Genomic DNA, 21,687 nt, shown 5'->3' on the forward strand with positions numbered 1-21,687 from the left:
ATAATGGTTTCGCCCTATCGTCGCATTAAAAGAGGCTTCTCTGCGACGTCCGAGATCTGAACCTGTTTGGGCGGCCTTAGCGTTCTGTCAGTGCCTTTGTGTGGAGAAGTGGGTGAAACGCCGCCATGGCTGTCAAGATCAAAGTGGTTTACTGGTAAGGAAGATGTACAAGGAAAACGAGAATAATTAGGACAGGCATGGGCAAACTTGGGCCTTCCAGGCGTTTTGGACTTCAACTCCCACAATTCCTGGCCTCAGGCCCCTTCCTTTTCCCCCTCAGCCGCTTAAGCGGCTGAGGGGGAAAAGGAAGGGGCCTGAGGCCAGGAATTGTGGGAGTTGAAGTCCAAAACGCCTGGAAGGCCCAAGTTTGCCCATGCCTTGATTAAAACAATGACGCATTATTCATAATGTGTTGTCGAAGACTTTCAGGGCCGGAATCACCGGGTTGCTGTGAGTTTTGCAGGCGGTATGGCCATATTCCAGAAGCATTCTCTCCTGACATTTCACCCACACCTATGGCAGGCATCCCCAAAGGTTGTGAGGTCTGTCGGAAACTAGGCACGTTCTAGAATCATAGAATCGTAGAGTTGGAAGATGGTGCTTACTTTTAAGGCCTTACATCAGGGGTCCCCAAACTAAGGCCCGGGGGCCGGATGCGGCCCATCAAAGCCATTTCTCCGGCCCCCATGGCACAAGGGGGTTGGGCTAAATGACCCAAGGAGTCTCTCTTCTTCTCTTACAACCCTTATTATTATTATTTTATTATGACACAGCAAAGATAGATAGATATGCTGGATTTCATATCACAAAATCACAAGTCGAACACTTCCCAAGTGTCTAGGACTGTGTGATGTATTTTCGGATGATGCGTGCAGATCCCAGTAGGGTGGCCTTTTGCAGTTATTATTATTATTATTTGAAATACAACGAGATGAGTCCACAGCAGATACTCTGCTGGCTGTTGTATTGGATCCCATGTCAGACACTTCCCAAGTGTCTAGGACTGTGTGATGTATCGGCGAATAATGCGTGCAGATCCCAGTAAGGTGGCCTTCTGCAGCTGGCAGGTGGGGATTGTGTCAGCGCCAATTGTGTTTAAGTGTGCAGGCCAAGGTCTTTAGGCACTGCACCCAGTGTGCCGATCACCACTGGGACCACCTTGACTGGCTTGTGCCAGAGTCTTTGTAATTTGATCTTTAAATCCTCATATCGTGTCAGCTTTTCCAGTTGTTACTCCTCAATCCTGCTGTCACCTGGGATTGCAACATCGACAATCCATACTTTGTTTTTTAAAACGATTGTGAGGTCAGGAGTATTGTGCTCCAAAACCCATTATTATTATTATTATTGTTAACTTTGAGGCTGTGTGGCCATCAGTTAGGGGTGCTGTGCTTGTGCTTTCAGTGCATAAAGGCAGAAAGGGGTTGGACTAAATGGCCCAAGGGGTCTCTGCCAATCCTCTTTATTATTATTATTATTATTATTATTTATTGCTCGGCGGTCAACTATAGTCTGGCCCTCCAACGGTCCGAAGGATTGTGAACTGGCCCCCCATTTAAAAAGTTTGGGGACCCCTGCCTTACATGGTCTAGGGCCAATGTACCTGAGGGACCGCCTCACTCCCTACTAACCCCAGAGATCCCTCTGTTCGGAGGACCAAGATCTATTGGAAGTTCCCAGTTTTAAAACCTTGCGCCTAACAGCAACTAGACATAGAGCTTTTACATCAGTGGCACCATCACTCTGGAACACTCTGCCACCCGAAGTTCGTGCCTTGCGGGACTTATCAGTCTTCCGCAGGGCATGTAAGACACACCTGTTTCGGCAGGCTTTTGATCTCCATTATTGCTGTTTTTAAATTGCTTAGATTTTAGCTGCTTTTGTAAGCCACTCCGAGCCCTGGGGGAGTGTTTTAAAGATTTTTTAAAAAAGATATTTTAAAGATGTTTTTAAATTGTTAGATTTTAGCTTTCTTGTAAGCCGCCCCGAGCCCTAGGGGAGTGGCGGCATATAAGTTTAAATAATAAAATAAATAAATAAGTCGCTTCTGACATGATAAAAAATTAGATATAAATAGATTTTGTATTTAGACTTGCCCTAGCTCCATTGTATAACGTTGTTGTGTGCATTCATGTTGTTTCTGACATATGGCAGCTCGAAAGTGAACCTATCACTATTTTTTGTTAAGATTTGCTCAGAAGAGATTTGCCTTTGCCTTCTTTTCAGGCTGAGAGAGTGTGACTGCCTCAAGTTCATCCAGTGAGTTTCATGGCAGAGTGGGAATTCAAACCCTAGACTCCAGAGTCATATTCTGGTGCTATATATATATATATATATATATATGTCATGGAACCCAGTTACAGGGTTTTGGTAATTCAGCCCTGTAACTGGGAGTCATAACATAAACAATCCCAGGAGCACCTGGCAGAAGAAGATAGAATATGCCTGGGAACTTGGGGCCGAAAGTATAAACAATTATAATTGGTCTAGTGTGTGAAAATGGTAGTAATGTGATATTGGGGGTGGGACTTGATGATGATATTTACGTGTGGTGTTACGTAGCATCAAAAGTTATAAAAATAGTTGTATGTAAACATTGGGTCATTCCTGACTTTTCCAAAGTCATGTGTTCTTCAATAAAGATTGGATTTGAGAGCAGCCATCTCTGATCTGCGTTCAGACTGATCCTTTGAAGTGAGCAGGACAATTAAGTCAGGAATCCCAGTTCTCACCCTCCTGCGAATTTGCAGTGAAGTGATAATGAGCAGGGAAGGAGATCAAAGCCATGACGGAGCAAAGGGGCCTCCGCTGGGAGCTCTGCCGTTGGCAGAAGAGACATTGCAAGCCATAGCTTCCTCTACGGGGTACCCCAAGCCGGACGGCGTGACCCAGAGGATTCCCAGAGGGGGAAGAGGCGTTCCGGCGGCGGCAGAAACCAGTTGGGGATCTGGAGGAAGCATGCCGTAGACCGTGGCCCTGCGGTTATCCATCCTGGAAACTCATTTATCCAGGCTGTCGGATACCGTGGGGAGAATAGTGCCAATATTGGAAGAGAATCTCCAAAAAGAGCACATCCGATATGGCGCCGAGAGAGAGCCAAGCAAAGGAGGCGATTGGAGCCAGAGGGGACAGCGAGCTTCCACGCAGAGTCCCGCGGCGGCAAGGGACGAGGGAGACGAGGAATATTGGCAAGAGCTGGAGTTCCGGGACAGAATGGCGCGCGAAGTGGAGCGCCAGCAAGCTCTGGGAACTCTGAGGCCGCCAACCCCAACAGAGCTCCCAACCCCCCGAATGGGCGTCGGAGTAGAAAGGCCACTGGGGCCAGGGATCGGGTCCAGTGGATTTGCAGACGAAGGCGGAGAGGAGCGGGGGATCCAGGAAGAGGAGGAGGATGTGCCGTACGACGAGGAAAGGCGAGATGAGGGGGCTACAGCGAGGCCAGTATGCGGATGGGCGGAAGGGCCGACAGCGGCGGCAGACTTTCGGGAGCCGCGCAGAATGACCACCGGAGTGGGGCGCGGCGTGTTCCAAGGAGCCGCCCGAGGGAACCTGATGCAACCCTTCCCCATGCCTCCCAGACAGCATCAACGGGCCGCAGAATGGATGCCAAGAAGAGAAGATCTCAAACTGGAATACGGAGGGGAATCAGATGAACTGAACTTTTTTCTAATTAGCATCAGAGGATACATGGAAGACAATGCACACACATTCCCCTCCGAAGCAAGCAGGGTTCGAGCCATCGGCAACACACTAAAGCGAGGAGCAGCCAGCTGGTACGTGCAACTCCATGCCAGACACGACCCATGCCTGAGGTCAGTGCCCCGCTTCCTCGCCGCACTGGAAAACCGATTCAGAGACCGGCTAGAGCAATTGAGGGCTCGAGACCAGCAGGAAAGGAATAAAGCAGAGGGACAAAACAGTGCCCGAGTACGCAGAGGAATTCCTACACCTCGCGGAAAGGGTACCAGAGTGGTCTGAAGTGACCAAAGTGGAGTTATTTAAAGAGGGACTACGCCCCGAGATTTTCAGCTGGGCAGCGCACAGAGATGACCCCGAAACGCTCCAGGGATGGATTCAACTAGCGGGGCGCGTTGAATCCACCCTGGCCCAAGTAAAGCGCTTCAGGAGCAGCGGCGGCCAGCAAAGACCGGTGGCGAGAGGTCGAGGAGAAACGAGGAAGCAGGAAAGACCTGGAGGGAGGCCGGGGATTCCCTCCAGAGGAGACGACAACAAACCTAAACCGGGATGCTTTGTATGTGGGAAGACGGGCCATCGAGCAGCAGAATGCTGGGCACGGAAGGGGGAGCCGCCAAAACCCTCAAAGCCCAAGCCAGCAACCGGGAGGCGTGCGGAGGAGGAGGTGCAAGCCCCAGAATCTTCAGAAAAATTGGTGAGTCGGGACAAACGCATGATAGTAGTGCCAATCTGCCTCTCGGGGCTAGAGAATCGGGCCACCTGCAAGGCATTTGTGGATTGTGGTTGTTCCAGGAATATTATAACTCCAGAGTTAGCAGGAGCGTTGAAATGCCAGCAGATGGCGCTTGACTCCCCAATTGCATTTTCGCAGCTAGACGGATCAGTTGCTACTGGGGAAGTATCTACAAAGGAAATACGGGAGGTCCCATGTAAAATAGGCAAATGGGAAGGAAGAATATCCTTTGTGATAGCCCCTATTGCCACATACCACGTAATATTAGGGATACCATGGCTCGAACAGGCAAATCCCGAAGTAGATTGGAGAGGAAAGAGCCTAGCATTTAAAGAACAGCAGACGCAATGGGAGATAAGCAAGATTGCAGAAGAGGAGGACGAGGGAGATGAAGAAGGTGAAATAGACCCACTGCTATTGCCACCTGAATACAGAGACTTTGTGGATGTGTTCAATCAGAAAGAGGCAAGTAAATTACCTCCCAAAAGGAATATAGAAGTAGAAATTGAAATAACCCCCGGAGCAAACTTACCAAAACCAAAAGTGTATCCCATGTCTGTGCAGGAGAAGGAGGAATTGAGGAAATACATTGATAAAAACCTGGCGCGGGGCTTCATTAAGCCATCCAATTCTCCTCTCGGGGCCCCAGTGTTATTCAGGAGAAAGAAAGACAACTCCCTAAGATTGTGCATTGATTATCGAAATTTGAATGCAATTACTAAGGACAATAAATACCCTATGCCCTTAGTAAAGGATTTAATTACCGTATTGAAAAAATAATAATAATAATATAATAAAACTTTATTTATACCCCGCCACCATCTCCCCAACGGGGACTCGGGGCGGCTCACATGGGGCCATGCCCAAGACAATACAATAGACAAAATATAAAAACAACATATCAGAATGCAATTAAACAATGCAACAATAACACTACACAATACAGAACAAAAAAGCAGAACGTAGCATAACATAACAAGGGCGGGCCGCATGGACACAAGGTTAAAAACTCGGGGTAAGAAGAGATAAGAATAAAACCATGGGGAACAGGGTCTACAGAATACATGTTGGGGAGAGAAACACAGGAGGTATATACAATTACTCTCCGAAAGCACACCGGAAGAGCCATGTTTTTAAAACTTCCCTAAAGGCTAAAAGAGTGGGGGCTAGCCTGATCTCAATGGGCAGTGAGTTCCACAAACGGGGGGCCACAGCAGAAAAGGCCCTCTCCCTTGTTCCCACAAGGCGGGCCTGTGATAAAGGCAGTGGAGACAGGAGGGCCTCCCCAGATGAACGAAGGGCTCGGGCAGGTTTATAGTAGGAGATGCGGTCACGAAGGTAGGCGGGTCCCAAACCGTTTAGGGCTTTATAAATGATGGTCTGCACCTTGAATTGGGACCGGAAAATGAACGGCAGCCAGTGGAGCTCCTTAAACAAGGGAGTGGATCTCTCCCTGAAACTCGCTCCCGTTACTAATCTGGCCGCCGAGCGTTGGACTAGTTGTAATTTCCGGGCCGTCTTCAAGGGAAGCCCCACGTAGAGTGCATTACAGTAGTCCAGTCTAGAGGTAACTAAGGCGTGCACCACCGTGGTCAAGTCAGACTTCACGAGGTATGGTCGCAGTTGGCGCACAAGTTTGAGTTGTGCAAAAGCCCTCCCGGCCACCGCCGACACCTGAGCCTCAAGCGTCAACGCTGAATCCAGGAGGACCCCCAAACTGCGGACCTGTGATTTCAGGGGAAGTGCAACCCCGTCCAGCACAGGTTGCCACCCAATACCCCGATCCGACGAACGACTGACCAGGAGGGCCTCTGTCTTGTCGGGATTGATCCTCAGCTTGTTCCTCCTCATCCAGTCCGCCACAGCGGCCAGGCACTGGTTCAGCATCCGAGGGGCTTCCTTGGAGTCAGATGGGAACGAGTAGTGGATTTGCGTGTCATCTGCGTAGAGATGGCAACGCCCTCCAAAACTCCGGATGACCTCTCCCAGCGGTTTCATGTAGATGTTGAAAAGCATGGGGGAAAGAATAGACCCTTGCGGGACCCCACAGGTCAAAGGCCAGGGGTCCGAGCAGGTGTCCCCCAGCTTCACCATCTGGGAACGGCCCTCCAGGAAGGACCGGAGCCACTGCAAAACAGTGCCACCAAGCCCCATCCCAGACAGCCGTCCCAGAAGGATACCATGGTCGATGGTATCGAAAGCCGCTGAGATGTCCAGGAGAACCAGCAGGGTCACACTCCCCCCATCCAGTTCCCTGCGGAGGTCATCCACCAAGGCGACCAAAGCCGTCTCGGTACTGTGCCCAGGCCTGAAGCCAGACTGCGAGCGGTCCAGAAAATCAGTGTCATCGAGGAACCCCTGGAGCTGCGTGGCAACCACCCGCTCCAGAACCTTGCCCAAAAATGGGAGGTTGGAAATTGGTCTGTAGTTGTTACATACGGATGGGTCTAACGAGGACTTTTTAAGTAGCGGTTTTACTACCGCCTGCTTAAAGCAGGATGGAACTGACCCCTGGCACAAAGAGGCATTAATTATAGCCACAAACCAATCCAACAGCCCCTCTTTGGCCAGCTTAACCAGCCAAGAGGGACAAGGATCCAGAGCGCAAGTGGTCGCCCTCACAGACCCAAGAATCCCCTCCACGTCATCAGGAAGAACAAGCCGGAAAGAATCCCACAAGATCGAACAGACAGGTACCTCGGTTACCTCCGCTGGAACTACAATTAAACTGGAGTCCAAGTCACGGCGTATCTGAGCAACTTTGCCTGCAAAATGGTGCGCGAAATCGCTGCACCTGGCTGCCAAGTCATCGGGGAGCCCCAGGGCCTCAGGAGGCCGCAGAAACTCTCCCACAACTCGGAACAGCTCAGTTGGCCTATTGGCCGCAGACGCTATGCGAGCAGTCGTGAAAGCTTTCCTGGCTGCTCGCAAAGCCACGGAGTAAGCCTTAATAGCGGCTTTAGCCCGTGCTTGGTCTGACACGTCCTGAGATTTCCTCCAGATGCACTCTAGTCCCCTCCTCGTACGCTTCATCACAGCCAGCTCCTCAGTGAACCAAGGGGTCGACGTGGCTCTGCGCAACGAGAGGGGACGTTCGGGAGCGATCATGTCCAATGCCCTTGCCAGCTCACTATTATAGCGATCAGCCAGGACATCAACAGGATCGCCAGTCTCCAGAACAGGAAGATCCCCAAGAGACCTCAGGAGTCCATCCGGATCCATCAGCCTCCTGGGGCGGACCATCTTAGTGGGTCCACCACCCCTGCGGAGGTTAGAAGACACGGCGAAACTTACACAGATCAGATGATGGTCAGACCATGACAATGGAAGAATATTTTGCTCTTCCACTCTGACTGTTCCACCGTCCACAATAAAAACAAGGTCCAACATGTGTCCCGCCTGATGTGTGGGCCCAGATATAACTTGAGACAGCCCCATGGTCGTCATGGCAACCATGAAATCCTGAGCTGCACCTGTCAATGTGGTCTCGGCATGAATGTTAAAGTCTCCCAAAACTATAAGTTGTTGGGAGGCCAGGGCCACATTAGAGACCACATCTGCTAGCTCGGACAGGGAGACTGCTGGGTCGCGGGGTGGACGGTACACCAGCAAAATCCCCACACTGTCTCGGGCTCCCACCCTCAGGAAGACACACTCGAACCTCGAAGTTTGCGGAACGGCACATCTGATCAGGGCGATGGACTGCCGAAAGATCACCGCGACTCCTCCTCCCCGCCCCCCAACCCTGGCCTGCTGATGCACCCCAAAACCCGGTGGACACAACTGAGTGAGATTCACCCCACCCAGCTCGTCCAACCACGTCTCGGTGATGCATGCCAGATCCGCCCCCTCATCCAGGATTAAATCCTGAATAACAGCTGTCTTACCATTGACAGATCTGGCATTCAGAAGCAGAACCTTAAGGCCGGGGGGTCTGTCCTGAAGACTACCACACCTATTCCTCCCCAGGGTCGCAAAAACTCTGTTGCGCTTCTCCCTGGGTCGCAAGTGACCGCTCTTCCTCCTCCTCCTCCCCCACACTACCTCAATGGTGCCCCACCCGTGGGAACCCTCTACCTCCTGGGGGGTTAATTGATTAGGGTTGCCTTTTAAGGGGGTTAGTCAGCTGTTCTGAAATGTGGGGCCCACAGAGGTATTTGTTTGATTAAGGAAGGGACCCATCTCCATTAGAGGTAAAGAGAAGGAGTCATCTGACTTAACGTCATCTGACATTGACAGGGGGCTGAACAAGGGTAATGTCTGTGGGCAGGGTTGAGAGGTGGGACCGGCATAGTTTAAAATTGGGGAGGGAGTCTCAAAGTGGAACTCTGAAAAGGGGGCCAGCACCGGCGAGCGTTCGACCCCGTTGTTAGAGGTTATTAAATCTTGTGTGTCGGAGATCAGCCCGCTGACCAAGGGGCGAATCACTGGATCTACTAATACTCTTCTAAGAGTGATGCCCAGCAGTTGTAATTTAGGCCCAAGCGAGAGCAGTTCCTCCAATAACAATTTGTCTTCCAGTCCAATGAGGAGGCGTAGGGAGCGGTTCCAAGAATGGTGATCTCTACGAAGCCAGTCAATAGTCTCAATCTTCACTTCCGGCCGGCTTACAGATAGTATTTGTGATAGAGATGTCTGTACCGCTCGCTTAGATGACCATCTGCCTCTGTTCAGTATTGAATCTGAAACTTCCACTGCCACCCTATTAGTTCGTAACAGAAGCTGGGGATTGCAGGGAATGTCCAGTGATTGTCCAATCAATTCAGAGGATGACGCCTTGTTAGTCCTCCAAGAGGCTCTGTTGATCTCCTTCCACCCATCCCTCCCCTGTCCCTCTCCCCCAGATAGCAGCCCCCTTCCCTCACTAGTCACTTCAGCATCTAACCCATTAGCTACCTTCTGCTCCTCCAGCCTCTTCCTCCTTTGGCCTTCCAGAGCACTAAATTCCTCTTCCAGGTTAGCGAGATTGACTGGTATAGTTGCTCTACTGTCTATAGGGGATGGATTTTCCACAATCAGGGAAATTCCTTTAAAAAGAAGATCAATTTTCTTGTTCAGTGTCTCAATCTGAAGTAAGACAGCACTGAACGATTTCCCCAAAAGGTCACATAGGTAGGAGAGATCGTTCTTCCTCCGAGTTTCCTGCATACTCAATGTCTATTACCTTCTCAGTGACCTTCTTATAGTAAACCACTCAGATCTTTCTTTCCTATAGTAAACCACTCAGATCTTTCAACAAATTCAGAGCTGACATCTCATTCCTGATATCTAATTCTGTCAGCCTCTTGCACATTAATATATCAACCTACATACACGAACCATCTAACACATTCCAAAAACCATCAGATTCAACCATCAATTGAACTCGAAGTACTCTCTAATCCTATGTGATTACTTCCTATGATCTTTGATACCAGACTCTCACATCCACTTCCTATCACAATCGGATCTGTATCCCCTATTAGATTAAATTAAATTAAAATAAGTCTTTCTTACTCCCATCCTTAATACACAACTATATACACACACACATACACTCAAAAAAAAAAAAAAAAGGCAAAGTGGCAAGCTGTAGCACTGATGAATTCTAGGAGGTGCTGCTCCACACAGGACCACCCGGTCCACACGTAGCCTCTGGTGATCGAACGGAGAAAGGCTAGCCGCGAGGAGAGCTGGTGGGTTCACCCGGTACAGCACAGTCTCCAATGCCTAAGGGAGGCTAGAGGAGGCCGCCCGGTACGGCGCGACCTCCGATGGCCTGGCTCGCTTCTGGGTGACCAAGGAGTAGGTTAGAGGTAAAGGAGGCCACCCGGTTCGGCGCGGCCTCCACAGGCCTGGTCTTTGCAAAGATCGAAAAGCAGGATGAAAGATGAAAGAAGCCACCCGGTCCGGCGTGGCCTCCAAGGCTGAGGAAGGCCGATGAAGAAGCCAAGAGAGGGCTGTAGGAGGCCACCCGGTTCGGCGCGACCTCCGAAGGCCTCAATCTCTTGGAAGGGCGAGAAGGGGGCTGGGGGTAGGTCGCCCGGTCCGGCGCGGCCTCTACGACCCTGGATATCCCCGTGAGAACCCGCTGGAAGCTGTAGCCGAATGCACACGCGCGGCGGCCGAAGGAGTTAATGGAGGCCGCCTAGTTCGGCGCGGCCTCCACAGGCCTAGCCTCTCCTGGAGCAGATGTAAAGGCTACAGGGAGCCGCCCGGTTCGGCGCGGCCTCCAAGGGCCTTGTTGTCCCCTAAGGGTTGGAGGAGGCCGCCCGGCACGGCGCGACCTCCAAGCCGGAAAGGAAGCCGACGGGGAAAAAGAAGATGGTCGCCCCGGAGGCCGAGGTGGGAGCAGAAGAAAGCCTCACAGGCCAGTAAGGCGCCCAAGGAGGCAGATGGAAAGGGCCTGGGGCTGCAGTCTACTCACAAGGAGTCCCAGAGGCAGCAACAGGCAGGCTGGCTGGAGATGTTTCTGGCCTCTTCTGCAGCACAACAGCAGGCCTCTCAGCCCTGCCAGGGCCTTGTGGGCTCAGGCTTTATAGATGGTCCTTCCTAGGAAGTGCTGAGTCACACCCAGATGGAAAGGGCCTGGGGCTGCAGTCTACTCACAAGGAGTCCCAGAGGCAGCAACAGGCAGGCTGGCTGGAGATGTTTCTGGCCTCTTCTGCAGCACAACAGCAGGCTTCTCAGCAGGGAGCATATTTACAAAACTTGATTTAATTGAAGCATATCATAAATTAAGGATCAAACCGGAAGATACTTGGAAAACTGCATTTTCCTGCGCGTTCGGCCATTTTGAATATAAAATTTTACCTTTCGGTTTAAAAAATGGAGGCGGGTGCTTTATGCAGCTTATAAATGAAATACTGCACCCATTGTTGTACAGAGGGGTATTCATATTTCTTGATGACATCTTGATTGTGACTGAAGATAAGGAAAAGCACGTGAAATTGGTCCGGGAAGTTTTGCAGAGACTAAGAGAAGCAAAGCTGTACGCAAAACTGTCCAAATGTGAATTTAATAAAACTCAAATTGACTTTCTGGGGTATCGGATATCTCCAGAAGGGTTAGCTATGGATCCAGCTAAAGTATCAGATGTAAAAGAATGGGGAGTGCCTCAAACAAGGAGGCAATTGCAATTGTTTCTGGGGTTTGCAAATTTTTATAGATCCTTCATAAAAGGCTTCGCGCAAATAACTGCACCCCTTACTGAACTTTTAAAAACAAAAGGGAAAGGAGAGACAGCAAAAGTAAAAGCTCCTGGCGCCAAACTAAGTTGGACGCCAGAATGCCAAAAGGCATTTGAAACCCTAAAAGAATGCTTCACAGAAGGACCCATTCTAAAACACCCCGATATCAGGAGCCCTTTCATAATCCATTGCGATGCCTCAGACTGTGCGTATGGGGCAGTACTATTGCAAAAGGATCAAAATGGGAACTTAAAACCCTGTGGATATTTGTCCCGGAAGTTCAGCGAAACTGAAAAATGTTGGCCGATATGGGAAAAAGAGGCACTAGCCATATTAAAAGCCTTAGAATGCTGGCGACACTTTCTCGAAGGAAGCGGAATCCCATTTGAAATTTGGTCTGACCATAAGAACCTCCAGTATTTAAAGTCCCCTCGAAAACTGTCCCCCAAACAGATTAGATGGGCACAATACTTCAGCAGGTTCGATTTCCAACTAAAGTTTTTTCAGGGGAAGCAGAATGTCTTGGCAGATGCTCTTTCACGCATGCCTCAACACGAAGGAATACCCACAGCAAAAGAGGGAACAATATTCTCTGACAAACAATGGGGTTTAGCTGTCAGAACAAGAGCACAAACCCAAAAGGAGAACACTGCTATGGTTGAACTCGACGGAAAAGATAATTGGGGAAACGAGCTGAAACAGTCTTATGAAGGAGACCAGTGGATCGCATCCAATGCAGAACAGGGGGAGCAGAAGGGGGGATTTTGGTTTGTGAACAAGAAACTGTATATCCCAGCAACATTAAGGATCAAGATTTTGCATCGTTTTCACAACAACCAGAGCGCTGGTCATACAGGAATTACAAAAACAACAAAAGCAATAGCAAAACATTGCTGGTGGCCAGGGATGAGGAAGGACATAAAAAATTATGTTGTTCAATGTGATGATTGTGCCAGAAATAAATCGAGAGGAGGGAAGCCAATGGGATTATTACAAACAGTAGCAGAACCTACCAGACCTTGGGAATGTGTAGCTATGGACTTTGTGGGGGAACTACCGGTTAGCCAAGGACATCGTTATATTTGGACAGTATTGGACCTGTTTTCTAAACAGGCCCACTTTATAGCACTGACGAAACTACCATCAGCCGAGAAACTAGCTGAATTGTACATAAACCATATTTACAAACTGCATGGATGTCCCAGTAGAGTGGTCAGTGACAGAGGAGTACAATTCACAGCAAAATTTTGGGAAAAATTCCTGGAAATGCTAGGAGCAGAAAGGAGTTTAAGTTCTGCTTTTCACCCCATGACAAATGGGGCGGTAGAACGTACTCAGCAAACACTTGGGCAGTTCCTTCGAATGTACTCTAACATGAGACAAAATGACTGGTCTCGGTGGTTGGCTTTTGCAGAACTAGCTTTTAATTCGACTATACATTCAGCAACAAATAAAACCCCCTTTGAAGTAGTTTACGGGTATGAAATACAGCCTCTGCCCCAGCTGCCGAGATGGACAGAGAATGAGGGAACAGAGGCAGGGAAATGGAAAGCGCAAATGATGGAATGCTGGAGTCAAGTGACTGCATCCTTAAAAGAAGCACATAAAAAGTATAAAGTATTCGCAGACAGAAAGAGGGTGGAAGGTGATAAATTGGAGAAAGGAGATTTAGTGTGGCTAAGTACCCAAAACATCAAACTGGGGCTACCTTCGAAAAAATTGGGCCCTAAATATATTGGACCATTTAGAATACAGGGTGTTATCAACGAGGTGACTTTCCAGTTGGCATTGCCAAAAAGCTTAGGGAAAATACACCCTGTATTCCATCGTAGCTTACTGAAAAAATATATGGGTACTTTGGACAAAATGGACACATAGAATTATTGTTTTGTTTCAGGCTGGTGATGAAAGAAGAACCGAAGAGGAGGACGAAGAAAAGGAGGGCACCATGTCATGGAACCCAGTTACAGGGTTTTGGTAATTCAGCCCTGTAACTGGGAGTCATAACATAAACAATCCCAGGAGCACCTGGCAGAAGAAGATAGAATATGCCTGGGAACTTGGGGCCGAAAGTATAAACAATTATAATTGGTCTAGTGTGTGAAAATGGTAGTAATGTGATATTGGGGGTGGGACTTGATGATGATATTTACGTGTGGTGTTACGTAGCATCAAAAGTTATAAAAATAGTTGTATGTAAACATTGGGTCATTCCTGACTTTTCCAAAGTCATGTGTTCTTCAATAAAGATTGGATTTGAGAGCAGCCATCTCTGATCTGCGTTCAGACTGATCCTTTGAAGTGAGCAGGACATATATATATATATATATATATATATAAAAGAGCCCCGGTGGCGAAGTGCGTTAAAGCACTGAACTGGAGACCAAAAGGTCCCAGGTTCAAACCCCGGGAGCGGCGTGAGCGGCCGCTGTTAGCTCCAGCTCCTGCCAACCTAGCAGTTCGAAAACATGTAAATGTGAGTAGATCAATAGGTACCGCTCCGGCGGGAAGGTAACGGCGCTCCATGCAGTCATGCCGGCCACATGACCTTGGAGGTGTCTACGGACAACGCCGGCTCTTCGGCTTAGAAATAGAGATGAGCACCAACCCCCAGAGTCAGACATGAGTGGACTTAACGTCAGGGGAAACCTTTACCTTTTTATATATATATATATATATATATATATATATATATATATATATATAAAATAAATAAAAACTCCAAAACTTTTCTGGTTCCAAGCATTTCACATAAGGAGTACTCAACCTTTATTATTATTATTTCCACTGACAAAATGCCAGTGTTATTAAGCAGCATAATCACTATACACTTAAAATCAGTTAAATGCAAACCTGCTAACACAATGACAATTAAAACAATAACAATTTATTGTTGAATGTGGCGTCAGCATGCTTTTGTAAACCTTAGTGAGCCAATCTGGCTACAGTGGTTGGAACCAAATGATAAAATTCCAAGTTAAATCTACAAGGCTATAATAAGTGCATGAGTCTTTTTTTATTTTTCCGGATGCTCTTTGTTGCTAAACAGGGCTATCCTGATAGGGCCGTTTATCCACACTGCAGTTTCCAAAGTGAGCTGAAGTTCACAAAAGTTTATGATGTGATAAGCTACTCCTTTCTCCTTTTTTCTTGGAGATGCTTTGTTAGCTGTGTTTCCTTTTTTTTTTTTTTTTTGGTCTTTCTTCACACAAGAGGGTTGCTTAGAAACAGTAAAAAATGGCTCTAGCCTAGCTTACAGGCAACAGAGAAATTCCTTTGAGACCTCTGAAAGGTGAGTGCATTTATTGTGGCACAAACTTCCAAAATTTGTGCCCTAAGGGGTACTAATCCCTTCTAGTCTGTGGCAAGTTTCTCGGGAAGGAAACAAAATATGCAGCAAAACTGGTACAGATGTAGTCCTGGTCCCTGGTATATATAACACTGAACTAGAGAATGCTTTATGAGATACATTAAATATTGTATCATCCATGACCAGGTAAACTGGGACAGACCAGTACAATTTGGGCATAGCATAACTCTGGTGTAAATTTATGCTGCAAATAAACTTCTCCAAAGGGTTATTATTCGGACTCAAGTTTGCTCTTAGGATGTAGGGTGAAAAGAGGAAATATCTCAGGTCCTTGCCTTGGTTCTTGTACTAGAACCTTTAGAAATCTTTTTGCTCAGTGTTTCTCAAACTATCTTATGTGAGGAGTGTTCAGTTGTGTTTTCAGTTCATTATGCCAATTTGTGCCCATTCTTTCCTGGAAACTGTATAGACCACAACTTTGCGGAATAGCACTTTTTTAGTTCACCTGTGCTACAAATGTGACTCATCTTGTACGATCTCTTGAGTATTTCTTCTAGTAACTATTTATTATTATTATTTTCCAGTGGTGCTTGAGGATACAGTCCCAAGGTAAGCTGATTCTTCAACTTGACATGCATTAAAAATGAATGTAACTTTTTGGCCTACCTAGAAGAACACAAGTAGCTTAATGGATGCTGTTGTTAAGTTGACAATACTTTCAACAACTGTGCCCTTTAAGGCATAGTCATTATTAGCCACAGACCATCTTCAAATCTGAATTAGGGATCCAGAGAAAAAAGGAACATTGTTTTATGATCTCCAATGGGAAGGGATCAATTTCCCCCAAGAATTCCACATGGACTTGGGTGTTTCTGCACTCTAAAACTACTCTCTTCTTTCTTTGTTAGTATCAGCAGCTCAAGAGGGGACTCGAAAAAGAGTTTCCGGGCAAGCTGGAAATTGTAAGTATATGCACTTGGTGTTGGTTGAGTCCTGTTGCTTCTTTGTGATTTATGAATGAGGAACTGTGTCAATACTGCAGGCAGGAAAAAAGGCATTTCACCTTTTATTAGTCCTTCAATATGAAGTATAAGGTGCACTGTTATGCAGAACGGCTTCTGACCTTCGCTCATAAAGGATAAAAAAAATCTGTCAAGGAAATATCTCGCCTACTTTATAGAAAGAGATGCTGTGAGTTTTCAGGGATGTATGGCTGTGTTCCAGAAGCATTCTCTCCTGACATTTTGCCCACATCTATGGCAGGCATCCTCAGAGGTTGTGAGGTTTGTTGTAAACTAGGCAAGTGGGGTTTATGTCCCACTCTGAACATTCCAGATATATAAACCCCACTTACCTAGTTTCCAACAAACCTCACAACCTCTGAGGATGCTTGTCATAGATGTGGGTGAAATGTCAGGAGAAAATGCTTCTGGAACATGGCCATACAGCCCAGGGGACTGTCTGTATAGTTGATGGAATGAGGATGTCCCATTTCTTACAGCTAGTATGTAGCAATACCAGGGCTAAGAGTGGAGGGAGTTTGATGTTCTCATCAAATCAGTAATCCAAACTGTGGAATTGTTTCTTAAGGGGACGTCTCTTTATTTTCCTTTTTTCTATCTAGACTGGAGAAGGGACACCTCAGGTCACAGGATGGTTCGAAGTGACAGTGGCAGGGAAGCTGGTGCACTCCAAAAAGGTAAGTCTTTTTCCTCCTTAGGAAAACTGTCTCGCTTTCTTAAAAAACTAGTTTTCTAGAAGCCACATGGCTTTCCTGAGAACTCAACAGTTTTTAGTATGGAAAGGAAATTTCAGAACTTTCAAATGATAGAGTTTGATTTAAAAATATGCTATTTTGAGGCAGCCACGTGTGTATTTTGTGCAAGACTGCTAAAATGTATGCAAGAAGAAATAAAAAATGTTCTGCAGAATCCAGAAATCCTGCATAACAAAGCTTTGTGGTTTTAGTCAGTTTGAGGGTTTTTTCCTGCTGTGTAATGTTTGAGTTGTGCATCCTTGAAAACAGCAAAGGTTGCAGCCACAATCTCAAACTTGTTATCTCATTGTTTGCATAAGTATATAACGTACAATTTAGTATTACATTTTGTGCACTTTGCCCTTGTACATTCATCGCAAAATAAGGCATGCAGATAGGAGGTGGAGTTTTTTCAGTTTTCACTGCCAAATAAAAAAGATGGTTAGTTTTTATTGCAAAACTGCAAAATTTCTGGAACACATGCTGTTTCTTAGAAAGTTCATTGTCTATGTTGTGTCCACAATAACAGCAAAAAATTCCAGTTTGTGGTTACTTTCAGTATAATGTTCCTACCTAATTTTTTGAGGGATTGGGATTTCAGATTTGATTCCAGTTGAGAAATTGACAAGTTTATTTCCCTCCCTACTTTCTTATAAGAGGAAAAATAGCTTTGAGGTGATAATAACCTATCAAAGACAAGTAATTCAGTAAAGAGTAGTTCCCAATCTTGAATTTCCAGACATTGTTGCACTGGCTTGGCTAACACGACAAATAGTGAGGGTTCCTGGGCAAAGGGAGTCCAGTATCTGTGGCTGATATCTTTAGAGGACCCTCAAGATGCCAGCCGTAGATGCTGGCGAAACAACAGGAGTGAATCTGCTAGAACACAGTCACATAGCCCAAAAAGCATACAACACTCCAGTGATTCTGGCCGTGAAAGAATTTGATAATACTGCTTGCTTTACATTCTTTGCAGTATATCATTAGGATGAAATGCCAGCTTTGTAGTAAAAGATGCTGGCCTGTAGTCAGAGGGGTTTTTTTTGTCAAATAATTAAATCTGAAATTTTCCTTGCTGAATCAAGTTTTTCATTAGCCTCTTAGGTTACCAGTGCCCAAAGCATTAGGGCGTTGGGTGTGAAAGGAAAATTGTTGCTCCTGCCCTACCCTTGCAGGTGTCATCTTCATAGCTTTCTAGAATTATCTGATTTGTAGCCTTCCCACTCCTAAGATCGAGGCCTAGAAGCAGTGTGAAGGTCTTGGTTCCTACTGCCTCGACCTTAGGAGTCAGAGCCAAGAGCTTCCTGAATGCTTGAGTCTGTGGGTCTCTGAGTCATATTTTGTGGATACTCAGAGACTTTCAGAGGGCCAGGAATGGCGGAATAGATTGTTTTGGTGGCATAAGTGACTTTCCTACTCAGCCATGCCTCTCTCAAAGAGCCTGACTTGGAAGATCCACAAACCAGGTATTAAAGAGGCAGATACTTCTTTCATAGCAGAACCAGTTGCTAGTTGGGTTTGGTGGTCTCCAGTTGTTGTCATCTGCCCTTTTCTTTGGGGAGCTCTGCTGTGCTGTCAACCATCTTCCACATCTTCCTTCTCTTTGGAAGAGTGACCAGAACAGAGCAGCAATGCACCGCCAATTTTGTCAATAATGATTTGTTTCCTTGAAATGTTAATGGAACACTTCTAATTCTCTTTTCTTTCTGCCAGAATGGAGATGGCTTTGTGGATAATGACACCAAACTCCACAAGATACTAATGGCCATCAAAGCAGCTTTAGCATAAAGATGGCTTTGAGGATGCAGCAATAGCTTACTGGGAGAAAAGGTAAAGTAACTGAATATTTTTGACCAATATATCTGATCAAAGATTCTGGCTGGTCCTCACAGAGGTCTAAGTTGTTCTTCTAAGTCAAAGCAAGCAGTGGTACTCTTCGTTCTTCCAAAACTGTGCCAGGAGACCTGCAGATAATTTTAGGTGATGGATCCAGTTCATACAGTAGCTCTGAACGTTTCCATCCATTGTCCATTATCCTATCCAAATCCAAATCTAATCTAAAGCTGAATCTCGTATAAGTTCTCTCAGACATAAAAAAAACTACCATTTTGCCAACAAATCTGAAAGAAAACAGAAAATAATGAATTGGCAATAAAGACACATGAAGAAATTAAGAAAGGAACACCATAACTTGGTTCCAATACTATCAAATACTCTAATGTTATAAAGAAGATGCTAAAATAGGCTTCAACCAAAAAAGGGGACCATGGGAGATAATTATGCAAAAGGGGAAAAAATCATTAAGATAATATATCAAATACTGTTACAATGGACGACAGAAAAATAACAGGTTAAAGACTGCCAAGTGAAGTGGGCTAAAGATTTTGGATATAATATAAATCTAAATCAATGGGAAGAAATTTAGAACAAAAAATTGAAATTTACCACAGCTACCGAGATACGAGAGATGTATAAGATAATTGTATAAGATTGTATAATTGTATAAGATGCAATTCAGGTGGTACTACACCCCAACTAAAATAGCCAAATTTAGTAAATGGTCATCCAACAAATACTGGAAATGGGGCAAGGAGATAGGAACCTTTTACCACCAATGGTGGAAATGCAAGAATGTCAAAAAGTATTGGAATAACATACATCAAATAACATAAAAAATACTACAAATTAAATTTCCACCAAAACCGGAAATGTACTTATTAGGCATAACAAGCCCAAAATTGAATAAAAATCAGGATAAAATGGTTTTCCTAATGGCCCCAGCAGCAAGATTAGCTCTAGCCAAAGTTTGGAAACAAAAAAAGGTTCCCTCCACTGATGAATGGATCCTAAAATTATTAGATTTAATACAAATGGACATTTTGACACAAAAGTTGAGAGATGGAAAAAAGAAAACTGATTGGTCACGTTTCAGAGACTTTATTCAAAACAGCGGAAATACATTTACACTAGATCTATCTGACGTATGAAAGATAATATTTATGGAAGTGTTGACTGGATAATAAAACAGATGTGGAAAAACCTCAAAACTAAACTCCTCAGGAGGACAATGGGAAGTTTATAAATTTTAACCCACTGGGATGAGGTGGGTTTTTTGTTTTGTTTTTTGTTTTTTCCCCCCCTTTCTCTCTGCTGTCCTTTCACCCACTTTACCCCCAGCATCTCTCTACACTATCCCCACCGTTTTGTTTTCCTCGCTTTCACTGTAAATATCATTTAGAAAACAATAAAAATTTATATACAAAAACCCCCCTACCATTTCAAGTGCAAAATGGTTCATTAACAACCTTGCGACATTGAAAATTGTCCATGCCTTATGCTTTTCTATGTCTGCATTCCCTTGGTACGCTGTTGTTAACTGCCATTGAGCTGACTTTGACATGGTAACTGAATGAATGAGAGACCTCCAAGTCACCCTTCCATCAACAGCCCTGTTCAAGACTTGCAGAGTTAGGGCAGCAGTAATTTCTTAGATCAAGTTAATTCATTATTATTATTATTACTATTATTATTCTTATCATCATCATCATCTATACCCCGCTTTATCTCTCCTGAAGGAAACTCAATTTACCTAGAATGTTGCCTTTTTTTCTACTGTCCTTCTACATTACAATTTTTTGTCTTCTGTAGTGAATCACATCTTCTCGTGATATGGCCAAACTATGACAGTCTCAGTTTAGTCATCTTTGCTTTTAGAAAGAGCCCAGGCTTGATTTGCTCTATGATCCGTTTGTCTTTTTCTCTTCCTAAAGTGAATCAGCTTAGCTTCCAGGCAGTTTAGGTATCTTCCCAAATTGTAGGGACCCAAGATTGCACGTACAACAATGTTGTAGATGTAAACCATTTTCAGTGTGTCTGCAGTGTTAGAAATTTGGGGAGGCAAAATTAATTGGGGAGGCAGCAGTTTTTCTCTTTTCCCATTCAGAAGTACAGTATTTACAAATTATATGAAAACAATTGACCTGCAAGTCTCTTTTGAAGCTTTTGTATATTTGGGCAATAGTAGTAGTAGGTTGGTAAAAGCAGTTGTTGATTTGCTTTGCCAATTCAAAAATATTGTAACAAAACTTCTACCTTTCTTCCTTGTTTGTTAGCTCAAGGAACCCTCTGTTTTGTTCATCTTGGCCGAGCGCTTGATGACGGGATCTGCTGAAATGTCGTCAGATGCGTGGCAGTTCCCTGAAACCCTTGTGTAGAATGCCATTTTGAGCAAAGCCTGATGAAGACCTTGAGTTTATTTAACACCTGAATACAGAACTGGGCTTGGCGCAATAACTAACACTTTGGTGTTATGTGTGTTCAGTATGTGGTCTTTCTTTGTGGTGCTGGGTTAATATTTGAATAATTCTGGTCTTTGATTATTATGAAGGATGGGAATGAGGATGGCCCCACTCCCAATCTTTTGCTTCTGGGCTCTTTGGATATTTAATATTTTGGATATTTAATATTCTCCAATATCTTCAATTAAAAATAAGGAATGAATACTTCTGCTATTGCCATGGAGTCCAATCCTCTCAAATTTTAAATTAGTTTTAAAATAGTAAAAGATACAATTGTGGATCGATTTCAATTCCTAAATTTCACATTGCAAGACTTTGCTTTCTTAATGCGCACATCTGCTGACTTGTTTCTCTTGAATGCAGTAAGCATTTAATAAAAATGCCTCTTCCAAAATGTTGTTTCCTGTTTTCAAAATACTGAATTTTCTTGCTCTTGGGGATGCATCCCAACTTTATATAGTAAAAACACACTTAAATTTTACACCCCTATTTTAGATTTGATTGGAAATGGGTGCCTTAAGAGTGTTGATATGAATAAGCTCTTGCAGGCTACCACTGGTCTTTCACTATGTCAAATGCCATGGGTTAAGTCTGGTAAGTATTTCATATGACTAGATTTTTAATGAGATGTTGTGGTTCCTATTGTTGCCGTCCCTTAACATAAAACAGTATGTTTTTCTGCATCCTATACAATTCCATTTGCAAAGGAATACATATTTTAGAGG

General features: G+C 45.3%; 1 protein-coding gene and 2 long non-coding RNA genes across 3 annotated transcripts in view; 2 read left to right on the forward strand and 1 right to left on the reverse strand.

Annotated features, from left to right (window-relative positions):
• On the forward strand, positions 1–21,356 carry selenow (selenoprotein W). Its single transcript, XR_010000850.1, has 6 exons — positions 1–154; positions 15,493–15,517; positions 15,817–15,870; positions 16,533–16,607; positions 18,378–18,494; positions 20,777–21,356. It is a non-coding gene; the product is annotated as a selenoprotein W (long non-coding RNA).
• LOC134293811 (uncharacterized) overlaps positions 1–21,687 on the forward strand; it is a 292,347-nt gene that overhangs the window by 225,428 nt on the left and 45,232 nt on the right. The gene's annotated exons all lie outside the window — the stretch shown is intronic.
• The window catches only part of LOC134293869 (uncharacterized), a 17,748-nt gene continuing 10,404 nt past the window's right edge, over positions 14,344–21,687 (reverse strand). Inside the window, exon 2 of the long non-coding RNA XR_010000851.1 lies at positions 14,344–18,784. This is a non-coding gene — a long non-coding RNA (uncharacterized LOC134293869). The remainder of the gene's footprint in view (positions 18,785–21,687) is intronic.

The sequence above is a fragment of the Anolis carolinensis genome, unplaced genomic scaffold (genome assembly GCF_035594765.1).
Source record: "Anolis carolinensis isolate JA03-04 unplaced genomic scaffold, rAnoCar3.1.pri scaffold_10, whole genome shotgun sequence".
Taxonomy (NCBI): Eukaryota; Metazoa; Chordata; class Lepidosauria; order Squamata; family Dactyloidae; genus Anolis; species Anolis carolinensis.